Raw genomic sequence first — 16,356 nt, 5'->3', positions numbered from 1 at the left:
AATGTCTCCCCCAAAATCGCAGGGACAGAAGTGACCTTTTTGCTGAGTCGATGAAAAAGATCCGTGGTTGCCTTGTCCACATATCCCAAAGCCCTAGGGAAAACCATCAATCCATATAAGCTTAAGGCAAAAATGTCTACCTTATTCATCTCATCGGGGTGCGTCAAAATCAGATCTTTCAAAACATCCCACGAAATGCACTTGCACTCACCCTTCTCTTTAATTCTGGCCGTGACCCACTAGTCGCTCATCCGCGTAATGGTCATTAATTTCTTCCAAAAGGTAGGGACACAAGTAACTCGAGAATAGATCCTATCACTCTGAAACCAGGGACAACGAAGTAAGGCAGTGTACTCCTCCATGGTAGGTACCAAGTCTACTTCCCCAAAAGTGAAACAACTGTACACCGGGTTCAAAACTGAGCAAGGGCTCGAAACAAGTGCTCATTTACCTGAATATCGAGCAAGTAAGGTAAATCTCCGTAATTATCGTAGAATAACTGCTTGGTTTCATTGCCCCACTGATCCCAAATTTCCTTAAGCTCTTGGAGATTATTCTGTGTGACACTAATACGAGTATAATTTGACAGCTCCGACACATATCCCATGGTTATACTGTCTCCCTTTTCTAGCTGAGTTTGCTCTAACCATCTATGAACATCGGCGTTGCCCTCCACTCTATCAAGAAGTCCATTCTCCATAATAAAACTTCCTAACTTAGAAACTGACCGTGAATCGATACCTTTGTAAATGCAAAATGACATGAAAACAAAAGAAAAGAAATAGTCAGTATCACATGATATCAATAAATCTCAACGATAATTTATAAAGGTAATATCTAAAGTATAGCTCTAACTAAGTTGGGCTCTTACGATTTTTCTATATGAGGTTAGTTCTAAAGTTTGAGGTACCCGAACCAGCAGATTCCTCGATTCTCACCCATTATAGGCTCATTTGAAACGAGTTCAGTTTAGGGGAATACATTTCCCTATGGCTACACGGAGATGAAAATCTCACAAAACCATAGGTACGGATGTATCCCGAAAGTGATCCACTATCCTGCACAGAGGCGAAAACCTCACGAAGGCGTAGCTTCTCACTCCCACCTAAGGGTGTGACCACAACGGTCATGCAAATGCAATGCGTATCAGAATATAGCAACACATGTAATAATACAAACACATGTAATGCAGAGAGGATTTAAATTTTAAAATTTTAATTTTCGATATTAAGACAAGAGATAATCAATTACACGGCTTGACTCTCTATTGGATTCCCCAGTGGAGTCACCAAGCTTCCCAAAACATACAAAGCGGTCGTCTTTGCACAAGATGAAAAGATTACTTTTGAAAGGACATGGATGAAAGTGTTAGTCCCATAATACGAAGAAATGATGAATAGTCATTTGAGAAGGACTAAGTGCGAGTTCTAAGCCTCATGAACTCTTTTGGAGGAGTCTTGATAACCTTTGGCTAGATGAGTTTTGTTGAAACCATTTTTTTAAATCGAGTTTTGGAAAATGGGAATCGACTTTAAGAAAAATGAAAACGGGAGTCGCCACCAATCTTTTTAGGTGTGATTGGATCACCTTATAAAATGTTTTGTTTTAAAACATTAGTTTTGGTCTACGAAATCAAGAAAACGGGTTCGGGAGTCAGTTACGAACGAGGAAGGATTAGCACCCTCGTAACGCCCAAAAATTGGTACCTAATTGACTATCAAATGTCTTTAATGTCGGAAGTTTAAAATTTTTAAGATGCAATCCTCTTTAGAATATTTTAATTTTGAAAATTAGGGTTCACTTGTATCAAATGAATCAAAATATTACATCCAATAAGTTAGGAAGCAATATTTTTAAGACATTTGAAGCTAAGCTAGCCCTTTTTGAAAATCCCTATCTCAAAACGACAAAATGCCATATCTAGTAAGTTAGGACACAACGCTTTGAAATTCCAAGACAGTTTCTTGTATTTTGAAAACCTTAAAAACTTAGAAGGGTGCTTGACTATTCGAACTCAACGAGAAAAGTCGCAACCCAGTAAGTTAGGGCACTACATTTCTCGAAGTCTCTAAATACGAAGCATTGCCTTTTTATTTTTGAAAACTTTTAAATCTCGTTTTTAATTAGTGCATGAGGAACCATATATATACATTATAACATATAAGATAGCATATTACAATAATAGGTAACTAAAACATGCATTTAAATAATATGATAGCAATAATATAAAGGTCCTATACTAGATACATACATAAATATAGCAAATCTTAGTTACATAACAACATACATATTAAGATATACATAGCATATATTGAAGATGAATAAGCAAAATATACTGAACATACAAAGTAATAATTAATTTAAAAACGATGCATGATATACAATTAGACATATAAATATATATACAAAACAAATATGATAATATAAAAAATAATAATAATGAAGTAACATATATATATCAAACAAACAACACTTAATAATATTATGAAACTAACATTTAATATATAAATAATATAAAATATAAAAATATATAAAAGATTTAATACAAATTAAAATATAAAATAAAGTGAGTAATTATTTAAAAATATACATATATAATTAAAATACCATATTTAATAATGTATGATAATAATATAGATAATATGTATGTAATGAAAAAAAATTTATAGCACATGGTATAAAGTATAATTTTTTTAAAAACATGAATAAATAATTAATAGAATATATAATACTAATTATGTACAAAAATCTATCAAAATAATAATATAGATAATAATATACGAAAATATATAATAAATATGATGTAATAATAATATAAAATAACATATATTAAAGTGTAAAATAATATAATAATAAAATATAAAATAGTATTATGTAATAAAATATAATATAGATATAGGTGAATAATAATATATAAATAAAGTTTTTTAAAAGAAAAAAAGACTAAAATTGAATTAGAATAAAAACCAGAGGCTAATTTAAAAAAAAAAGTTTGGACCCAATTGCAATACCTATATAAACCCGGAGACTCATGGGGAAAAATTCCTTTACCCTTAAAACAGCACTGTTTTAATCCAGGACTTAAAATGGCTATTGCAGGAACTAAATTAAAACTGAAACAAAATTTTAGAGCCAAATTATAATAATAATAGTATGGATTTATAAAATTTAAAAGTGCAGAGGGACCAATTAAACAAACATCCCAAGACTTAAAAACACGGATCTCTTTCGGGTTTTCGGATCAACACGCGGACCCTGGAAGCTTTAGAACGACACTGTTTTGAGCTTATTAGATTAGGCAGAAACGATGTCGTTTCGTTGAAACTATATAAGGTTGATTTCCTTTGTTGAAATTCATTTTAGCCTGTCTCTAAAAAACGAGAGAATTCTCTCTCAAATCTCTCTGGCCCTCTGAGCTCCGGTCAAGGGACCATCACTACTCATCCTTGAGCTCCGTCGTGCGTGGTCTTTATGCGCCGACGCGCCATCCTAAGGACCACTGCACACAGTGGCTAGGGTTTGAGAAACCCTTCCTTTTTCCTTGCGAATAGTCAGGTAACCCATTTCTCTCTTGTTTTCCTTGATTATATTTTTTAAATCTTTGTATTCATGCTAGAAAACAAATAGGTAAGAGAAAATTAAAAGAATGATTCGATTACCTTGAAAAAATAAGAAGCTGCCTTTTATTTCTTCTGCTTTGAATGAATACAACTGTTTGTAAATCTCTATCTCTCTATGTTTTTGTTTTTTTTTCTCTCTGTATGTGTAAAAAAAACTCTATTTTGTATGCCTATGTGTAAGTGTGTGTGCCTCTCGCCTTCTTGGGTGTAAATCTCTGCTTTTTCTCTATGGATTCTGGGTATCATAAGCGTAGGTCCCTATTTACAGATTCCTAGAAAGGCTTTATAGGCTTAAACTGACATATTTTAGGAAAAAACTCACAAGATTTCTTTCCATATCTTGTTCTAATCTACCTACTAATTTTCTTTCCTTTTTCGCAGGAAAATCGCGAAGATCTCGGTGGTAGACTCGTCGACGTTGATGGAGGCATGAATTCTGGTGATGAGGAGCCCTGGGTATGCTGAAAAGATGCATTGATGGGCTCGACAGTGCATTGATGGCCTTGACAGTGCATTAATGACCTCGATTCAGGGAGCTGGACAGACGCTCCCCGAGGCTTCCAGAAGATGTTGCGGCGCTAGGAGGGAAAGGCAGAAACCCTTAGGGTTTCCTGCCTTAGTGTAAAAGTTTGGGCCAGTTGGGCCACTTAAGTTTTGTAATCGGGTTAAGGGTTTTAGGGGCTTCGTGTGTATTTGGGTTACACAGGTATTGGTTATGCGATTTGTTTAGGCTTGGGCCCTAATGCTTGGGCTTTGTAACCTGGGCTGTTAAATGGACTTTAAAATAAATATTTATTTATCCATTTATCTGTTTTGCCCCTTTTAAAGCCCGGTCAAATTTAGGCTATTACAAGTTTAGTTGCTCATGCTTTCCGGGGGAAAAAACACACGTTTTAATGAAATGGAATTTTATTGAAAAAGAAACGAAAGGCTAAGAGCCTTAAGGGGAAGGAGTTTTTTTTTTACAGAAGTGATCAGTGAATAGTCATGCCACTCCATCCCCTGTTTATAGTACATGAAAGACCCTAGCTGGTTCCTAATCAAACTCTAGATGATAATGTTTAAGAAATTAAAATTAAATCTAAACAATATAATAATAATCCTAACAATAATCCTAAAAAAATAGAATTTAAATCTTAAACAAAGTTTTATGTCCATAAATCTCTTCTTTGAAATTTTGTCTCAAGTCTTCCACACTTTGTATTTTCGGTATCACTTCTTCTCTATTTCGCATGTCGACTCGTTTTCTCTTTAAATTCACGTTTTTTGCCCCTAAATTTTCTTTCCCCTTCAATTTAGCCCTTACAAGATAAAAAACCATAAACATCCCAAATTAGTATGATCATACTCGAAATATATATGTATTTAACACATAAAAGTATGTCATTTTATAGTATTATCAACTAGTCCTAATTTGATCTAGGGTTTATTACTATAAATATCATAAGACTAGGTTTTAAGAAAATCTGTAAACTTCTATTGTGCTATAAACACTATTTTCTTAAATATTTTTCCAACAAATATTTTGAGCCGATTTTAGCCTAACCTCATCCTATGGTAAGTATTATCATGTGGGTTCACTAGATTCGGTTCCATTTGAGAGGACAGCTAGTCATATATGATTATTGTTGAGATTGTCCAATGATAACATAAATCAATGGATGTAGGAATTATAATTGCAATAATGACATAAAAGTATTAGCATTTATTTACATGTGCTCCATATTTTTTGTTTAATCTAATAATAATGTGTCGTGTTATTATTCATTGATGGTGCTTAAGACTTATACAACAGATATTGCATCAAATACTATTCCATATTTGTTTCCTTAAAAATAAATATAAAAATAAAAGACAACTAAAAAGGAAATATAAAACGAGAAAGGATCCTAAAAAAATAACTACATCCAAAATCTCAAACTTATCCCCTTTTTTCCTTCTAATCTACACATAAGGCATGCCATCATCTTATTCTAGATCCACTTTCTGATTTGAACTCTACTTAAAGTTTGGTAAGGTAGTAGTACAAAGTGTGTGAAGGATAATCTGTTGATCTTTCCAACCATCCTTTTTAAGATTCACGAATGGATATTATCTATGTCACATTGTGTTATTTTGCATTGTTAGGTTTGAAAAGTTTTTTCCATTTTGATGTTAATAGTTGCAAGCATATTTGTAAGGCTGCAAATGAACCAATGTGAGGAAATATGTGCATAGATTCGTTGATCATGAAACTAGAAATGCTTTTTTGGTACCAAATACATACTAGGATTTGACGATTCACTTGCAATTAAATGCAATCCAGCGCATAATTTTGCCTAATAGTTTGGTACGTTTTACCGGAACAATATAAAGGTATTTGTAGTAGAAAAAATTAATTACATTTTAAAAAATCTAGAAATTAGAGAAAATATGAAAACAATTATGGTTAAATGTGAAAAATCTAGGATTTGACAAGAAAAAAATGTCGAGGCTTTGAAGAGATGAAGAAAGCAAATATAAGCTTAAATGTTTGCACCATCCTTCGAAATATGAGAAATGAAAGTTGCAGGAAGAATCGCTGGAAGAGAAAAAAAACAATAAGCCAAAATAGAAGGTGAGTGAGCTCGAAAAAGTTTTAATGAAATGTAAAAATGTTTTTACATAATAATTTATTATTAGATAAGAATGACTTACCTAATAATATTTTATGTTTGTGGATGTTAGAGGGTAGCTTCTAAAAGTACCACAAAACTCATGTACTATATTTTAGATTCCATTTTTGTTCATCTACTAAAAATTAGATAAATTAATGACCTAAAATGGAAATGCAAATATGATGTGGCGTGTACAGTTAATATCATTAGAGATTTAATGTTTGGATGATTAAAATGAAATTAAAAGTTGAGTGACCAACTAGGTAGTTTACCCAAATTATTTTAAAAATTATAAAATTATAAACAAAACTTATAAAATTATAAAATTTTATTAAAATAAAATACTTACCTATTAAAATCTAATGGTTAAAATATTTTTAAAAAATTGACCCTACTCTTTTATTGGGTTGGTATTGTTATTTTTAAAATTTTATAACTTTTTAATTTTATGTACAATTTTTAATAATTTTTAAATTTTATAACTAACGAATTAAAAAATAAATTTAAATTTTTAATATTTAATATTTAATTTACAAGGACATGTCCAGTTAGGTAATAGAATAGCAATATAAAAGCTTACCAATCCCACCTCTCAAGCCCCACAACATATAGCAATATAAATCTTACTACAACCCCTCCTCTCAAGTCCCATCATCTCTTTTCTGGAGCTAGAATGGCATCTTCAATCTCAACATATGCCCTTCTCTTAACCTTCTTCACAACTCTGATTTCTTTCTTTTTCATCACCTCGCGGTCAAAACAGAAGTTTAAAAATGGAAAGAAGCTTCCCCCAGGACCCAGGACCCAGGCCCCTACCAATTATCGGCAACCTCCACATGCTAGGCCAGCTCCCACACCGAAGCCTTAGCAACTTAGCTAAAAAATATGGGTCAATAATGTCAATAAGGCTAGGCAATGTCCCAACAATTGTGGTGTCATCACCTGAAGCAGCGGAGCTATTTCTAAAAATCCACGACAGTGTTTTCGCCAGTAGGCCTAAACTCCAATTCGCTGATTACGTCTCCTACGGTAACAAAGGCTTGGCTTTTGCACCATACGGATCGTACTGGCGCACAGTGAGGAAATGGTGCACCCTGCAACTTCTTAGTTCATCGAAAATAGAATTGTTCGAGCCGATTAGGAGGAGGGAGGTGGAGTCGTTGGTGGATCGGATAAAGAGGGCAGCGGCAGGTGGCCAAGTGGTGGATCTTAGTGCGAAGGCAGTTGAATTGATGGAGAATATCATGTATAGAATGATCATAGGCCGAAGTAAAGATGATAAATTCGACTTGAAGCCGCTTGCTCAAGAGATCCTCAGGTTGTCCGGACATTTCAACATAACAGATTATGTGCCGTTCCTTGCTCCATTTGATCTTCAGGTATCTCTATATGCATACCATAATTTTCATCTTGCATATTATCACATTAAAATTAAAATTGAAGATCAAGTTCTATACAGTTTAAGAGAAGTTAATTTTTCCTTAATTGATTAGCGACCCTGGGTGGATTTCAAAAAAAAATTGTTACAAATTAATTAATGATGAAAACCTAATATTATTACACAACCATCTGTAATTCATTCCTGACTCTTTATCTGTTAGTTTTCAACTAGTTTGTCATTGGATTAAAAAAAATTTAGCTAATTTTTCATATATTTGAAATTTAATCTTCATATTTTTATTTTTTAGAATTTAGTCTCTCTCGTTTTTTTTAATTTAAAAATCGAAGTCTAAATGTTAAAACATTTCAAAATTTTCTGTTAAATTTGATTATATGCCATATTGATTTTTAAAAAATACTTGGTAGCCATTAACAAAAAGGACATTGCAATGAACTTAAATTTAACAAAAATATTTAACGATGTTAAAAATTCTTAAAGTTCATATTAGCATTTTTTATTAGAACAATATATTTATGCTAACTAATGACATTCTAATAGTTGAGTTAGCAAATTATGCAAAAAATAAAATATAGAGATTAATCTCAAACTTAAGTGTAATATAGGGCTGGAATTGAAATTTGACCATTGTTATATAATCTTAAAAACAAGTTGAGGAGTCAAAATTAAAATTTAACAATTATCTTATAATATAAAAAAAGTCTATGACTAATTAAGCATTTAGGTTAAAAAGTGCTTTTAAAAAGTGTCGTAAAAAAATGTTTTCGAGAAGTGATTTATAAAAGTTTGAGAGTATATACTATTGCTATTAAAAAGTGCTTTTGAAAAAAAAGAGAGTCTATTTTAGATATATCTCTATTTTAGACATGTGTTGTAAAGTAGAAGATATGTTGGACTTCTTTAATGAGAATGAGAAATTAATTTTAGCCAAAAACACTTTTACAAAAGCAAAAGGCTAAACTTTTTAGCTTTTTTGCTCAGCTTAAAATCTTAGTTTAAAGACAAGAATTGGTTTCGAAAGCTACTCGTTTACCACTGCTTTTAATTTGAAATCATGATTTGAATTAAAAAACACTTTTCAACCTTGATGGTAAATGAAGTTTAGATGCGTGTCATATAAGGAATGCTCTACACTATAAAAGTTTAGATAACAATTTATATAAGAAATAAAGTATATAGGGATGAAAACTAAAATTTGACTATTATTATATATCTAAAAAAAAGTAAAAGTATCAAAAATAAAATTTAACCATTGTTAAGAAAAAATAATACCCTCGTAAGAAAGGCATTAGGGCCTTAGGTTTTTTTTGGGCCTTAGTTTATAGATTCTCATGATACAGTTTCATGGTTGCTTTTATTCTACTATATTATTTTAAAAAAATTCCTTGAAGTTCTTTTAATTTATATTTTCTAGTTGCTTTGAAATTAGAAGTACATCATAACTTTATTTCAGAATTGTAAATACGATATTAAATTTGAACCAATTATTTAAAAAAAAAAGATAACTGAACTACTCAAATAACTATAATACAGTAAATTTGCACTTTCATAGTATTGCTTGAATCAATTTGAAACCGACAAAAAAAAAAGGAAGAGCATATGAAGCGGAAAACATTTACCACTTTCATGATAAGGACATTGTAGTTTTTGCCTCCCATTTATTTTATATCATATGAAATGAAGTTCGACCAACTAACAAATCTACATATGTATATATACTTGAGCCAGGGTCTGATACCACAGTTTGAGACAATAAGAGAAGGTTGTGACAATTTTTTGGAGGAGATAATCGATGAGCATCAACAAGATAAACATAAAGGGCAGAAAAAACATCGTGATTTCGTTGATGTGATGCTTTCACATTTGGATCAACCTATGAATCCAAATGGTGAATCACAATTACACATCATTGATCGAACAAATATCAAAGCTATAATACTCGACATGATTATAGGTTCACTTGACACATCGACAGTGGCGATTGAGTGGGCATTTTCTGAAATTTTAAAGCACCCACGAGTTAAAACACATCTCCAAAAAGAGTTAGAAAGTGTTGTTGGGATGACTAGAATGGTTGAAGAGGCAGATTTACCAAAATTAACCTACTTAGATATGATTTTGAAAGAAAGCTTAAGGTTGCATCCAGTGGCACCACTCCTAATACCTCACGAATCATTGGAGGATATTACGATAAACGAATATCATATTCCGAAGAAGTCTCGCATCTTGATAAATACATGGGCAATTGGTCGAGATTCTAATGTGTGGTCTGATAATGCCAACGATTTTTTTCCTGAAAGATTTGTCAATTGCAACATAGACATTCGAGGCCATAATTTTCAGCTCATCCCATTTGGATCAGGTCGTAGAGGATGTCCAGGAATGCAAATGGGGTTAACGAATGTTCGCCTTGTTCTGGCTCAGTTGGTGCACTGCTTTGAATGGAAGTTACCTGATGGTATGTTGCCTAATGACTTGAGCATGAGTGAGAAGTTTGGCCTTACGGCCCCAAGGGCCAAACACTTGCTTGCTATGCCAGTATATCGTCTACAAGACTAATAAAGTGCGTAATAATGGGGACAACATGGCATCAAACTATCTTAAGGAATGTACTTTTTTTATTTATGTTTTATAATCTCAAAATTACTTTTTTTCCTCGATGAATCCGTTTATTAATAATAAAAGAGGATTTATGATGGTTGTTAGAATTCAATAAAACATAAAATTTTACTAAAAATATAAAATTTTGTAGATATAATGAGTACAATGTAGGTGTATCCAATAATATTAATAAAATTATATTCCTTCAATAAAATAAAGTAAACCAAAATTCAAAAGAGGTGTTTTGAAACTAAAATTAAAATTAAAGTTCAAATGGAAAAACATTAAACATGAATAAAATATAATAAATCAACATGATGAGAGTCTAATCAAATACGAATCTTAGTAATGATTGGTTTTATCATTGATGCAAACATATATCTAGCAACTAGCAACTAGAAACTAGTAACCAAACTCTTATTACCTTCAGATAATCAAGATGAAACATGTTAATTATTTACTTATTAACAAACAATCTTAAAAAGAATTATTTAGGATTAAATTTATCAATAACATTAAAAATTAGAGAGACATGATTCTATCAAACACACACACACAAACTAGGTTCGTTTAAACTATATTACAAGCCCCACAACATAATTTGCGTATCTAACTTATAACCAACCATGTTTTTTCTCCCAAATCTTAGAATTAGGGACGTGCAAAATTCGGTAAAACTAAAAAAATTCGGTTAACGATCGAATTCGTTTAATCTGTCGGTTAACTGAATTAATTTGGTCGAGGCTGATTAATAATTTTTTAGGTAACGGTTAATTCGGTTCGAAACCGGTCGGTTAATTGAATTTTTTTTATTTAACTGAAAATTTTAATAAATAAAATTATAATATATAAATAGCCCACTATCCACCCAGGCCCAATCCAATATAAACTCAATCTAATATATAAAAACCTAAGCACCCAACCCAACCCAATCATAAAAATTATAAATAATTTAATAAATAAAAATAAAAATCCTAAAACTAAAAGTCTAAAACTAAAAAACTCGACAGAAATAAGAAATTTCTAAATAAGACCCTAACCCTCAAAATTCAAAATCTTTAATTTCAAATCTCCCAAAATCTCTCTATTGTCACTGCCAGTCACCTTCTGAACAGTCTCGTGTCCACAACAATTATTTTTATCAACTTTTGGCTTTTGTCAAAAGCACTTTCAACTCAACCCCAACAATTATTTTTAATTTTTCCCTTATAAAGTGGTGTACACATTCCTTATTTTAAGATGCAAATATATCTCCATTTTTCATTTTCGTGGAACAAATTTGGCTATAGTAGAAGACTTTCCCATATTACATATTTTGTGCTTATTCTTTGAAAAATAAATTATATTGTATCAAAATTTTAATAGTAAATTATTTTTATATTGTATTATTATCGTATTATGATATTATATCATAATATTACTCTAAACATAATATATCGTAATATTAACTAATTTTAATATCATTTAAATGTATATTATTTACTTTACGATATTATATATAAAATAAATCTTTTATATCTTCAAAAATATTTTTAATAACAATACTATATAAACACTAAAATTTTAAATAAAAATTTTTTAAATCACCACACAAAGAGCAATAAAAAACCGAGGCTAAATATATTTTTGATGATGGTATAATAGCACTTATATCCTTAGTTTAATGATGTGGCTTTGGTTATTAATCCATTTAACTCTAGGAACAAAATTCACCCAAAGCTGATTACTCATGTTAGAGTAACTATATGTTAGTTAGTTCTATTAGACTCTGCTAGAGTATAGTTACAAAATATATAACGTATGACTGCTATTGTATGTAATGTCGTTTTGATTAATAGATGAAGTCTTTCATGAGTTTCTAATATGGTATCAGAGTAATTTTTTTAGGAATTAAGGTAGGAACAGATAAGTTTTTGGCTCTTGTCTCGCAGAAGTTGTCGATGATGGAAATTTCTTGGCTTGGAAACAGTATGTACTGTTGATGTGAAGACTCATCGGTTGCAAATGTTTCTTAAGGGGACGGTTTCTATTCCTCCAAGAATGGTTGTAAACGAAGATGTTGTTCCAGTCGAGAATCCTTTGTATGTGCGCTATGAACAATAAGATTCTGCACTTATGGCGTGGCTTCTTTCGACTATTAGTCCAGCGCTGCATAATCAGTTAGTTGGGAGTTCTAGTTCGTCATGTGAGTTGTGGCAGGCCCTTATGCGTATTTTTTGGTCTCATTGAACTACTAAAGCCATGCGCTATCGGTCATTGCTATATAATATTCGAAAAAATGAGTTGTCCATGTTATCGTATTTAGCGGAAATCAAACATCTCTGTGATTCCTTGGCAGGATATGGTCAATGAGTTACAATGGAAGAACAACAATATGCTATTTTGAATGGATTACTGCCAGAGTTTGATCATGTGGTGTCAATTATCACCACGAGCAGAGTGCCATTTGATCTTCAAGGAGTCACCACTGCTCTTCTAGATGCTAAGGCTCCGCAACAAGGACATTTTTCACAGGTGGCATTTTCTGCGAATGTTGCAGTGGTGAATAAGAATATTTCAGCTCAAAATGTTCAATCATATGTCGGAAAATCGCCACCAGATATGTTTCGTTCATCACGAGGATCACAAGTTTCTCGTCATAGTTAAGGTCGTGGACGACGTCGTGGTGGTGCAAGATCGCAATATTAGATTTGTGGGAAGTTTGGGCATCTTTCTCGGCAATGCTTCTATAGATATGATTCAACGTCTGATAGAGAAGGAGAAAACCCTAGTATGAGGGATGATACTGGGCATTGGGCTGGGTCTGTTTCTCTTATGGGTCGAAAGTCTATTCAAGCATATATGTGTTGTGTGGATGATAGGTTACATTCTTATGCCTTTGATCCATCAATATATGGGCCCCTTCGATAGATTTAGCCTTCACTTACTGAGATAGATTCAATTCATCGTGGCCCAAGTCCTCAATTTTATATGTCTACAGTCATTGGTCAGACATCATGTGGGTCATCTGTTTGCGATTCAGATTGTATGGGTTGTATCAGTTTGATACTGTCAAGTTAGATTTAGGATTTGATACTATCAAGTCTGATTTTTCCTTTAATGTTGTAAGTACATCACTTCAACAATAGGGGTCAGATGTTAAGTTTGACAGGTGGCATCAAAGATTGGGCCATCCATCACGTAGTGTTGTTCGTAGTATTTTGAATTCTTGTGATATTAGAATTTTGACACGTAATAACTACACGTTGTGTAATGCTTGTGAGCTAGGGAAAGGACACAAATTGCCTTTTGGTTCTTCTGACTCTGTGTATACTGTCCCTTTAGAACTAATGGTTGCTGATGTATGGGGGCCAACTCCTTGCTACTCTTCTAGTTATCAATATTACTTCTCTTTTGTTGATTCGTTTTCTCAACACACCTGGATCTACTTTTTAAAAAGAAATCTGATACTTTTTCTGCATTTATTTCATTCAAGAAACATGTTGAGCTTTAGTTAGGTGTTAAACTCAAACAGCTTCAAACTGATGGCGGTGGTGAGTTTCGATCGTTTGATGTGTATCTAAAACAATGTGGAGTTGTTCATTGTGTCTCATGTCTACATACCTAGGAGCAGAATGGCCTTGTTGAACGTTGTCATCGACAGATTGTTGAAACAGGATTAGTGTTGTTAGCTCAAGCTTCCTTGCCCATTTCTTACTGGGCTGATGCATTTGCCACTGTTGTGTACATCATGAATGTCCTTCCAACAAAAATTCTAAATGGAATACCTCCTTGTGAGCAGCTCATTGGTCGCAAACCAGACTATCAACAGCTTCGTGTCTTTGGATGTCTTTGCTATCCACTTCTTCGACCATATAATCGTCACAAGCTTTAATACAAGTCTACTTCTTGTACATTTCTGGGTTATGCCACTAATAACAAGGGATATAAATGTGTTGATCGGTCTAGAGGTATTTACATTTCTCGCCATGCTAGTTTTGATGAGACTATTTTACCATTTTCTCAAGTGTCAAAGTCTGTAGTTTCTATTCCTGACAATAGATCTGAGCAGTTCATGAGAGATGTTACCAACTTGCATGTATTCACGGTTCCTACTGCAAAAATTTTGGTGCAATTTACAGCTGATTCCACTCCAACTAGTAATACTAGTACTGTGGGTCTTTCTTTGGATGGTGCTATTGGCCTCTCTTCAGAAAGTTCAGAAGATCATTTAGCCCCAGTAGTTTAGTAAATTGTCATCTCATTGTGACTAGGATTAAGATGGGGATTTACAAACCAAAGACATATATGGAAGTGATGAGTGATGTGGAGCCATCAACTATTCATGAGGCAATGATAATTCCCTCGTGGAAGTAGGTGGTTAATGATAAGCTTCGGACTTTAATTCAGAATCATACGTGGGATTTAGTTCCAATACCAGCAAATTAATCTTTAGTCGGCTGCAAATGGTTGTTCAAGATTAAGAAAAAATTTGATGGTAGTGTAGCACGTAATAAAGTTCGTTTGGTTACTCAAAGATTTTCTCAATCAGCTGGACTGGATTATCACGGGACTTTCAATCCAGTTGTCAAAGTCAATACTGTGCGTCTGATACTTGATTTAGCTTTGTCATGAAAGTGGAAGCCTCGACAGGTTGACGTGAACAACGCGTTTTTAAATGGCGACCTAGCTGAAGATATTTACAAGAAGCAGCGTCCTGCGTTTGAAGTTGTTGATGAGCATGGGTAGCTTTTGGCTTGTCAGTTGAATAAGGCTATATATGGTCTTAAGCAAGCCCCAAGGGCTTGGTTTGAAAAGCTAAAATTTTTTGTGGTCCACCAACTGAATTTTACGCCTTCACAGGCTGATTCTTCATTATTTTACAAACACACAAATGCTGGAAGTGTTTACTTTCTTGTCTATGTTGATAACATTATTAATACGGGTGGAGATTGTGTTGAATTAGATGTTGTTATTTCTTGTCTTGATCGTCAATTCTCTCTTAAAGACTTAAGGGAGTTAAATTTCTTTCTTGGACTCGAGGTGGTCAGACATCAGGATCGTATACATTTATCTTAGCAAAAGTATGCTCGTGAGTTGTTGGAACTTGCTAATATGATGAATGCTGAGTCTATAAATACTCCTATGGTAAGTTTTCCGACTCTTACGTCCTTGGCTAGGGTGCCTATAACAGCCCATTTTTAGGTCAAATCAGAACAGTGGTTTTGGGACCATAAATTCAAAGTCAAAATATTTATTTTATTATTTTAATAAGTTTTACAGCATGATAGATTATTTATGTGGAAGTTTTGTAAAGAAATTTTACCGTTTAAATGCTCAATTTGGTAAAAAGGACTAAATTTCGTAACACGTAAAAGTTGAATTCTATTGTTAAAAGTGTTTAATTGCTATGGTTTGATAAACTAAGAGTCTTTGCATGTCAATTAGACCTTAAATGGAGTTAGTGGCTTGGTATATATGTGATTATTAAAATCCATTAAGGTTAATTTGGTAAATAGGTTTTTTAAGTTAATAAAAATAAAATAAAACAAAAAAAGCCATAAATTCATTATATTTTCTTGCTCATAACCGAATATTGAAATAAAAAGAAGTCAAGGAAGAAACATTAGGGTTTGACACCTATTTGGCTTGATTGAGGTATGGTTTGAACTCGGTTTTTGATATTTTTACGTTTTTGAACTCGTTGCTTTGTACTCTAGCTAGTTCGTACCTTAATTTTTGAATTTTTTCATGATTTTGAAATGTTCTATTGTTGAATAATTGATTTATTTGTTACTAAATGATGGAATTTAGAGGTTTGATGATAGTTCTATTAGTTTTGTAAAATGATTTTTGACAAAAATGCAAAATAAGGACTAAATTGTGAAATTGTAAAATGTAGTAGTTAAAAGTATGAAATAATGAAAGTTTTAGGTTGTTATTAGCATATAGGAAATTCGGCTATCTTGGGTTATAGCCTAATTGTGTGAAAGGACTAAATTGCAAAGTAGTCAAAAGTCTAGGGTAAATTTGTAATTTGGCCAAAAATGAATGTTTTAGGCTAAATTAATTGAATGAAATTTTGAATGAGTTAATTTGATATCATATAGATCAAGAAAAG

General features: G+C 32.5%; 1 long non-coding RNA gene and 1 pseudogene across 1 annotated transcript; both read left to right on the top strand.

Moving 5' to 3' along the window:
• The first annotated feature begins 3,361 nt into the window (after positions 1–3,361).
• Positions 3,362–4,447, top strand: LOC128280523 (uncharacterized). The gene is made up of 2 exons (XR_008270612.1): positions 3,362–3,555; positions 4,002–4,447. It is a non-coding gene; the product is annotated as an uncharacterized LOC128280523 (long non-coding RNA).
• Positions 4,448–6,860: 2,413 nt separating this feature from the next.
• LOC108455034 (cytochrome P450 CYP736A12-like) lies at positions 6,861–10,413 on the top strand (annotated as a pseudogene).
• Positions 10,414–16,356: the final 5,943 nt, after the last annotated feature.

The sequence above is a fragment of the Gossypium arboreum genome, chromosome 9 (genome assembly GCF_025698485.1).
Source record: "Gossypium arboreum isolate Shixiya-1 chromosome 9, ASM2569848v2, whole genome shotgun sequence".
In the NCBI taxonomy this organism is placed as follows: Eukaryota; Viridiplantae; Streptophyta; class Magnoliopsida; order Malvales; family Malvaceae; genus Gossypium; species Gossypium arboreum.
Note: the sequence above shows the minus strand (reverse complement) of the source record. Positions and strands in the feature narration are given on the sequence as shown.